This window comes from Suricata suricatta, chromosome 14 (assembly GCF_006229205.1).
Source record: "Suricata suricatta isolate VVHF042 chromosome 14, meerkat_22Aug2017_6uvM2_HiC, whole genome shotgun sequence".
Taxonomy (NCBI): Eukaryota; Metazoa; Chordata; class Mammalia; order Carnivora; family Herpestidae; genus Suricata; species Suricata suricatta.
Window position 1 is genome coordinate 29,771,903 of NC_043713.1, and position 9,886 is coordinate 29,781,788.

The following is a 9,886-nucleotide window of genomic DNA, read 5'->3' on the forward strand; positions in this document are numbered from 1 at the left end:
GAGAGGAGATAGCCAATAGGAAAGCTGCTGAAAAAATTCCAAAAAGAGGGAATTATAGGTACAATGGCTGTAAGTCAATAAAAAGCTTGATGATCTACAGAACAAGATAGTTATCTATGTTAGATACCTATGTGGCTATAATCTAGTAGCAGACGAGAGAGTCATAAATTAGGTTGAAATGGGTATAGACAAAGGACAACTTACGCAAGGTTTATAGGCCATGGTTAGGGGTTTGAACGGTAATTTATTGTTAACCATCTTGAATACTGGTATAAATCCTATTTAATAATGATTTGTGTGTGTGTGTGTTGCACTGCTGGAATCAATTACATAATATTTGCTTTTGAATTTTTGAATCAATTACATAATATTTGCTTTTTGAATTTTTATACTTGTCTTTTATTGTGTATGTTATCTTACTGCAGATAAAATTTATATGAATCCCATAAAGTAACTAAACAATCATTCCTTGTTTTGTGGAAAATATTATATAAGACAGATTTTATCTATTTCTTAAAAGCTTAACAGAAGACACTAAAATGCTATCGAGGACAAGTATTTTTATATTTGGATGGAGGAAGGGAAGTGGCTTTTAGTTTCTATTTAGAATTATACTATTATCAAATTTCTGATCTGTTAATTTATCAGTTTCTTTTTGGGTCAATTTAGCAGTTTAGAATTCCATTTTTCTCATTTTTTCTTGGCAAACTTATTGTCATATATTTTACGATATTTAAAAATTTTTCATAACAGACCTATTTCTTTTTTAAAATTAAGTTTTACTTACATCTGTCTTTGAAAATATTTTAAATATTTATTAAAAATTTTTAATGTTTTCTTTATTTTTGAGAGAGAGAGAGAGAGAGAGAGAGCGAGAGAGAAAGAGAGAGACAGCATCAGTAGAGGAGGGTGAGAAAGAGAGGGAGACACAGAATCCAAAGACAGGCTCTACGCTCTGAGCTAGCTGTCAGCCCAGAGCCCGACATGGGGTTTGAACCCTTGAACCGTGATATCATGACCTGAGCCCAAGTCAGACACTTAACTGACTGAGCCACCCAGGCATCCCAAATGTTTATTTATTTTTGAGAGAAAGTGCATGAGTGGGGTAGGGGTAGAGAGAAAGGGAGATACAGAATCTGAAACAGGCTACAGGTTCTGAGCTGTTAGGAATGTGACAGGGGTTCGAACTCACCAACTGTGAGATCATGACCTGAGCCAAAGTTGAACACTTAACCAACTGAGCCACCCAGGAGCCCCACTGGCTTGATTTGTTTTCACTCTTGGCAGAAAGTTGATTATGTATTTAAGAATTAGTTTTTTTTTAAAGTAGCTTATGATTGTCTTCCTTTTTGTTTACTGTGCTGTTTTCCTTTATATAAATATGACATCTTACCAAGTGAGGACAGTTTTATGTTCTCATTTTAAAGGCTGCAAGATCATAGTTTTAATCATTTCTCTATTAACAGATTATTGTTTCTAATTTTTCCCATTATAAATGATTCTGAACATTTGTTCTATTTTTTAAGAAAAACAAGTGGACCTACCAAATCAAACATTATAAATATTTCATGCTTTTAATGCATCTTACCAAAAAGTCCTCTGAAACACTGATCCACTAACATTCTTCCCAATATATAATGAGCCTTTAAGCTCATATTTCTTCTCACCTTTTCCAGGGCTCAATGTTATTAATCATTTTAATCTTTGGTTATATCAAAGTAAAAAACAAAATCCTAAAAGGTCTATCTTGCCAAGTCCTTAAAATACCTACAAAGTTCTACCTGATCTGACCATCAGCTCCCCAGCCCTTTACATCCGTGATAACCTGGTCTCTCTTCATTCTCTCCTTCTCCTTTGGTTTCACTCAGGTCACACTAGATTCCTCACTACTGCTCACACAAGGAAATTCCTGCCTTGGGTTTTTTGTACCTGCTTCCATTAACTGGAATACCTTGGATTTGCTAACCTTGCCTTCTCTTTCTTCATGTTACTTTTTCTATCAGAACTTCTCTGAAAACCTTATTTTAAAAGCACCCACTCCCAGGTATAGACTTGCAGTTATGAAATGAATAAGCCTCAATGATGAAAGTTTACAGCATAGGGAATATAGTCAAAGGTATTTATAGTACAGTTGTATGGTTGACAGTGAGTACCTTACACTTGTAGTGAACAAGTGGTGTTATCCTAACATACAGACTTGTCAAATCACTATGTTGTACACCTAAAATTAATGTAACATTGTGTGTCAACTATACTTTAGTCCATCAATCAATACAATCACTCCTTACAATCACTCCCTACCCATATCCACACTGTAATTTAGCACTGATTTAGAAGTAACAATCAGCACTCATAATTAAAAAAAAAAAAAAACCTTAATAGACTCATCAAAATCATAAAAAAATCAGGCCATCCCTATAATGTAAACTTGATATATACTCCATTAATCCAGCCTGTTTTCCGAATATATTTTTCAACACAAAGAATCCAAAATTCCTTGGATAGTAGCTTATTCTCATGTGTGAGGCAGAGACAGTAACAAGGGAACATGGGATATTTGGTATGAGAACATTGAGTTCTCAGAGATTAGTACGATCATATCAAAAGAACAAAGGTGACAATGTGAAGAGGTTCTTCTGACCAAAGTTGTAATAATGTGAACATCAAAAAGATAATAATGACTGTATTGACTGAAATTCATTGAGACCAGGCAAAGTCATTGGTGTATAATGATCCTCAAAGTGAGTAAATCAATAGGAAGCATATGAAATCACCTCTGATGTCTCCTTGGGAAAAAATATTAACCTGTATTTAATTGAATATTTAGAATTAACTTCCAAATTATGGGCATTTCAGAATAAAAAAATTAAATGATACCACAAGGAAGTAATCACACAAATCCCAAATTAACAATTTATAGGTCAATTGGTATAATGACATTGCAGAAGTGACTTGAAACTTGAAAGAAATGTAAGGGATGTAACAATCAGATGTCGTACTGTATGGTTTAGGTTGGATCATGATTGGGACAGAGAAAGGACAAAGGACATCTTTGGGCAGAAGGGAACACTTCATTGGTTGTCAGATGATACTGAAGATGTGTTGTTTATGTGGGATCATGTTTTGTAGCTAAGGCAAAAGACACTTATATTTTGGTAAATGCCCTGAAATACTTAGGGATGGATAAATATGGTGTCCACATTTGTTGTTGTTTTTTTTTTTTAATACTTCATCATAGGGGCGCCCGGGTGGCTCAGTTGTTTGAGCGTCTGACTTCGGCTTAGGTCATGATCTCGTGGTTTGTGGCTTCGAGCCCCGCATCAGGGTCTGTGCTAACAGCTCAGAGCCTGGAGCTTGCTTCGGATTCTGTGTCTCTCTCTCTCTGACCCTAGCCTGCTCACGCTTTCTCTCTCTGTCTCTCAAAAATAAACAAAAAACATTTAAAAAATTTAAAAAAGTAAATAAATAAAATACTTCATCATAGGCAATAGTGTGCAGGTATGGAGGGAGGAATTTGGTGTTACTTTTCTTTTAATTTTTTTTACATTTATTAATTTTTTTTTGAGAGACAGAGCACAAGTAGGGAAGGGACAAAGAGAGAGGGAGACACAGAATCCAAAGCAGGCTCCAGGCTCTGAGCTTGTCAGCACAAAGCCCAATGCAGGACTCGAACCTACAAACTGTGAGATCATGACCTAAGCCGAAGTCGGATGCTTAACCGACTGAGCCACCCAGGCGCCCCAATTGATGTTAGTTTTGATCTACATACCAGAGTGGTCAAAATGAATACATATATTGTCCCATTTGGTTTCTGATAAGTATTTATCTTAACACTCAGTCATTTGGCATTTCAGCCAAAATATATATTTGATTTGCAAGTTAGTTAACATAATGAATATTAGAAATGGGTATGCAGTAGTAAAATTAGTGATTTGCTAATTAGAATAAAAATATAAAATTTTAAGATTTTCTTAGTGAAATTAATGTTGGTCAAAATACTTGAATTGCCTAAAATATTGAGACAGTTCACACTGTTGCCTGTATCCAGCATAATAATCTAGTGAATTATTATTTGTGTTTCATAATTCCCTTTAAAAATTTTTTTAACATTTTAATTTTTACTGAGAGAGACAGAGTGAGAGCGAGGGAGCGCATGAGCATGGGAGGAGCAGAGAGAGGGGGAGACACAAAATCTGAAGGAGGCTCCAGGCTCTGAACTGTCAGCACAGTGCTCAATGTGGGGCCCAAACCCACAAACCATGAGATCATGACCTGAGCTGAGGTCAGACGCTCAGCCGACTGAGCCACCCAGGCGCCCCTGTTTCACAATTCCTAACTGGCCTTCTGTCCAACAACCGGCTCTTGGTAACCTGCTTCTGACTATGAGTCAGCTGAATCTTGCCTCATTAGGTATTGTCACATTTACGTTCAGTGCACTTCTCCGGCATAACGCTCTTAGAGCCCACCAAGGGCTAGATCTGAGTTTTTGTCAAGTCTGTTTAAAAGTTATGTGCCTACTTTATGCCTCCTTGATAATAAATATTTGTATGTGAGAAGTTAGTTACCTAGAAGTGTAGAAGAAAAGCTTACCTATCATTTATCTCTATTAACACATTTTGATTGTTACCAAAAAGATTATGATGATTATTCATAACCAAACTGGTTTAGGTCAGTTCATAATAACATGCCTTCCTCAGAAGGCAAAAATTCAAAATAGAAATGTGCTCATGTGTGGATGAGTGCACGCTCACACACAAATGTGTACACACACACACGACCATCTTCATTGTCACCATTTCTCTTTCAGTTATAGTTCTTAACACTTCTATCTTTTCCTATGGGCAAAAATTGGCAAATATTAATGGGAAAACAAAGAGTTAAACAAGCCATGGAGATCCTCATTCCATCTCAAAGTGTAATTACACTTAATTATAAAAGTGGGTTAAGTGGGTATAACTTAAATGAAATGCTTATACTCCACGCTACAATTGATGTTAAGTATCTCAAAGACAGGGTCAATAACAATTCAAAAGTGAAAGAAAGAAAGAATGAAATATTCTTGGACAAATAGTTGACTCCAAAACTAAAGCACAAAAAAATAGCAGAGGAACCTAAAACAAATTCTAACAGGAAGTAAGCAAATGTGTAGATAATGATAAAGGTATGCCTAAGAGACAAAGGAGTCAGACTGAAGGATCTCTTATTAATCAAGACTAGGAAAATTTGAGCATAGGCTATATTTATATTTATATGCACAAATAATAAATTATAACTAAAATAGTACGAGCCCATGATTATATTCTGGTGTAAACACGTGAAAAAATAATAAATGGGAAGAAAAGACAGCTCTCCCTTCCAAAAGTCTTAATATTTTCTCATAAAATATTTCTTACTTATTAATAATTTAAAATATAATAAGTATGTACTTTTATACTTTACAGACATGAGTCAGATATCATCTTAATCAAGTGATAAAAGTTAATACACCAGGAATATAACTGGCATCATATATTTCTTTTTTTATAATTTTTAATGTTTCTTTATTATTTATTTTTGAGAGAGAGAGAGAGAGAGAGAGAGAGCAAGTGAGAGAGCAATCAGGGGAGGGGCAGAGAGAGAGGGAGACACAGAATCGGAGGCAGTTTTCAGGCTCTGAACTATCAGCACAGAGCCCGATAAGTGTTTCTTAATATGATGCAATGAAAAAAATCACAGCATTACTTTTAATATATTTCTGCTCCTCCCAAATTATGTGTGTATGCATAAATTCTGCATAAATTATAAGAAAACACAATTGAATCTGCAGGAAGTGGGCTATACTCTAAAAATATAAATGTCAAGAAAGATAAGCAGATTGAAGGAGATTCAAGGAATGTTGTGACTAAACACAATACATAATTTTGGACATTCTAAGTATCACTGAAACAATGGAAAACATTTGAACGAGTCAGTTGATAAGATGGTAAAATTGGATACAATTAGTTTTCTGATTTTGTTGGTTATACTACGGTTGCTAGAAAGACGTCTCTCTTTTTTTTGCAAATATACATTGAAGCATTAAAGGTTATCATGACTGCAACTTACTCTTATATGGTACAGAAAAAGAAGTGAAAATGAGAGAAAATGTGAAGGCACCCGTGGCAAGAATCGCTGGGGAAGCTATGTAAAGGGCATGGAGGAGCTCTTTGCACTACTGCAGTTTTCCTGTGGATCTGAGAATATTTAAAAATAAACAGTTCAAGTAAATAACGCTGCTAACACAAATCATTTTACAATTGCAGAAGCAACTGTCCTCATTCTCTCCTAATCCTAGAAGGTGGAAATCCCTGATGAAGGCAGATGAAGAGAGAATTCAACTACCCTTGTGCACCAAATATGACCGTTTCATTCATCACTTACAAGGTTCTGAAAATGGTTACTTGTTAACACTAAAGGCCATTGCACCCTCTATCAGGCCTCTATTACCTTCTCAGGTTCTGTAAGTACCCCACTCACTAATAAATCCTACATAATTGTATGAGAAATTATGCAATTTTAAATCTATATTTAGACACATATAATTAGATCAAATGTAGTACACAGAAATATGTTGAAGAAGCAAAGTATTTGCTAACTAGCTGTCTTTATCTTTTCTATCCTTTTCTTAAAAAAAAAAAACCCAATAAACCTGAAGATGTGGGAGAGGAAGGAAAAAAAAAAGTTGGCTCACCTGCATTTTTACCCATGTTATCATCTCCAAATAGTATAAAAGAAACAAATAAAATAGATTAAAATCTCTCTACTCATTTATCATCAATTGTGTTATCTTTTTCTCTCAAATACTCATAGTAAACGTCTTCCCAGAATGACACTGATAATGTTCGGATAATAAACTTTCTGAAGGTGTATAAAGTTAGGTATAAGGATATATGAGGAACAAAGTGTTTCAGCCTAGAATGAAACTAACTTCAGAGTTGCATTGTGCTTTCTCTGTGGAATCTTTCAGGGCTGCGATGACTGTACCCTCAAACTATGGCTAAATCCAATTCAGGCTACCTTCCTTCCTAAGGCAAACTTTAACCTGCCAGCCTCCTGTCTTGGAAGCTGTCTGTTACATTCAAGTTAATGACTCCTAAGAGGTTACATTTTGTTGTTGTTAAAAAGAGGTGAAGTGGGATACAAAGGCTACAAGGAGAAACTGTTTCTGGGATTCCATGGTGGTTTTTCATCCGCTTGCACACACCTCTTACTGGGTTGCATTGTGACAATGGTAAACATATCTATATGTCACCCTCAGCCAGGATGAACACTCCCTAAGGGAATGAATTGTGTTTTATCTTGGCATTTCCAGGGTTTTGTACATGTCTGGTAGATAAAGACCCTTAATAACTATTTGGATTGTTGAATGCAACACAGTCATTCCCTTTGGAGGGTCACAAAACTTAGACACCTCAATTCAAGAGAATAGAATGCCCAAAAGTAATAACACATTAAGAAAATGGCTTTATAAGAAAGTAAAGAGAGAGAGCTCTCACCTATTATTTGCATTTTTCTCTAGTGGATTCTGGCCTTAGTAAAAATTACCAGATTAAATTAACCAGAAAATATGAGAAAGCTGCTATAAGGTTATGCGTGATGCCGAAACACGCTAAGGGATTAGGTCTGGTCCCCTTCCCTGAAACTGTTCATTAATCCTTTTTTGTTTAAGATATCAGGAAGACAAATTAGAATTTATGAGAGGAAATAATTAGAGACACATAGCCTGTAGGTAACCTACAACTGCAGCTGAATGTGTATCTATTCAGAATTCTAGATGCCTACTCTTCGTTCTGCTTTTTTTCTCCCCAGAGGACAAGGCCAGAAAAGATACTTCTGCCTCGTAGACAAATGTGTGTGCCAAAGGCTTTCTTCGCTGCTCTCCATAGATAAGAAAGGGTTTTGTTGTTGTTGTTTTGTTTTTTTTAGGTATTAAATAAAACCTATGCTGCTGGCAAATTCTGCACTTGGGTCATTTGCCTCAATTAGTTGAACTATAAGGAAGCTAGAATTAATGTTTCCAAAGACTTATTATTATTATTATTATTATTATTTTTTATTATTATTTTTTTTTACCTATGAAGTTGGTCTTTCCAGAGAGTTAAAGCTCAAGCTCTGACCATTTGAGGTTAGTGATTTAAAGGCATTGCATCTACTGGGCAAGGGGAATTTTTTTTCTCTCATTTATTTCAGCTAATCAACACATTCTTAATATTCCACTAGATAAATATCAAAAACATGTGAAAATAAATAACAGTTGAAGGCAAGTGTACTGGATTAACCAGGTACAGTATGAATGAGAACAAAGGATGACCTGAAAAGTTACTATCACAAATACTGTGGATTTTGAAGAAAAGGTTAACTTTAAAGTATTTATTTCTTTGGATAAGATACTTGCTATACTATCACAAAAGACTTTGTTGTGCTTTAAACTTGGCCCATTTAATTTCATATTTCTATTTGTTCTTTAAATCTCACATGTAAATCGTGTAAAAAATTTTTCCATGGTATTAGTTAGAAGTCATTTGTTTTGTTTTGGTTTTTTTATGTTTTTTTTTTTTTTATTTTTTTATTTTTGAGAGACAGAGACAGTATGAGCAGGGGAGGGTCAGAGAGAGAGGGAGACACAGAATCTGAAACAGGCTCCAGGCTCTGAGCTAGCTGTCAGCACAGAGCCCGACGTGGGGCCCAAACCCACAAACCGTGATCCGAAGCCGGATGCTTAACCAACTGAGCCACCCAGGTGCCCCTAAAAGTCATTTGTGAAAGGAAACAATTCCAAAAAGCATTATGTAAACAATCCTGTAGGCAACTTCAGAAGTCTTCCTGGTCCAGGAGGAGGAGTGGCTCTCGGCTAAGTGTCTGACTCTTGACTGAGGCCGGGTCATGATCTCTAACAAACTGTGAGTTCAAGCTCCATGTTGGGTTCTGAGCTGACAGCACGAGGCCTACTTGGGATTCTTGGGATTCTCTCTTCCTCTCTCTCTGCCCCTCCCCCACTGGGCATGTGCTCTCTCTCACTTTCCCTCTCCCTCCCTCAAAATAAATAAATAAACTTAAAGAGTCTTCCTGATCTATTCTTAGATTGTGGATCTACCCCAATTCCCAGTGAAACACTCCACTGCATAGCATATTTTGTAGGGAAATAAGGACCATCCTACCTCAGAAGGACTCTCCAGCTCCTTATTACCAGACCCAGGAGGCTTGATTTCTCTGGCTGTATCTTGTTTGTATTTTCTGATTCATGACTTAGTTTCCTTTCTGAAGTCTTCATTCAAGATTGGCAAGCCAATGTATTTACTTTTCCCCTCCACATTTTGGAGCAAATCCCTATTTCTACCTTCCCCATCATTACAGTTTCCAGGCAGAAATCATTTGAATGCTATCTACAACAAAGGAATTATTGACCTTCGACATGGCATTTTTCCACAATTGAGTCTGCTAAAATATCCTTATCAGTTATAACATAAACTATGCTTATTTGCTAAATCTAGACATAGATGTGTTTTAAATAAGAAATAATTATCAACTTTGCTTCTGGCCAAGATAATAGAGACTGGATTTACCTTCCCATCTTGTATCAGTTTGCTGAGTAGAGGAGGGAGCCGGTGGGGGCTGCAATGAAGTTGCACCCAAACTGAGTGGCTTAAACAACCAAAATTTATTGTCTCACATTTCCGGAGATGAGACTACGAAAGAATCTGTCTAGGCCTGTCCCATAGCTTCTAGTAGTTTATTGGCAATCTCTGGTTTTCCTTTGCTTGTACATGCTTTACCTCAATTCCCTGCCTTTGTGTTCATATGGCACTCTTCCTATGTGTGAGTCTGTGTCCCAATTACTCCTTTGTTAAGGATATCAGTCATTTGGGGA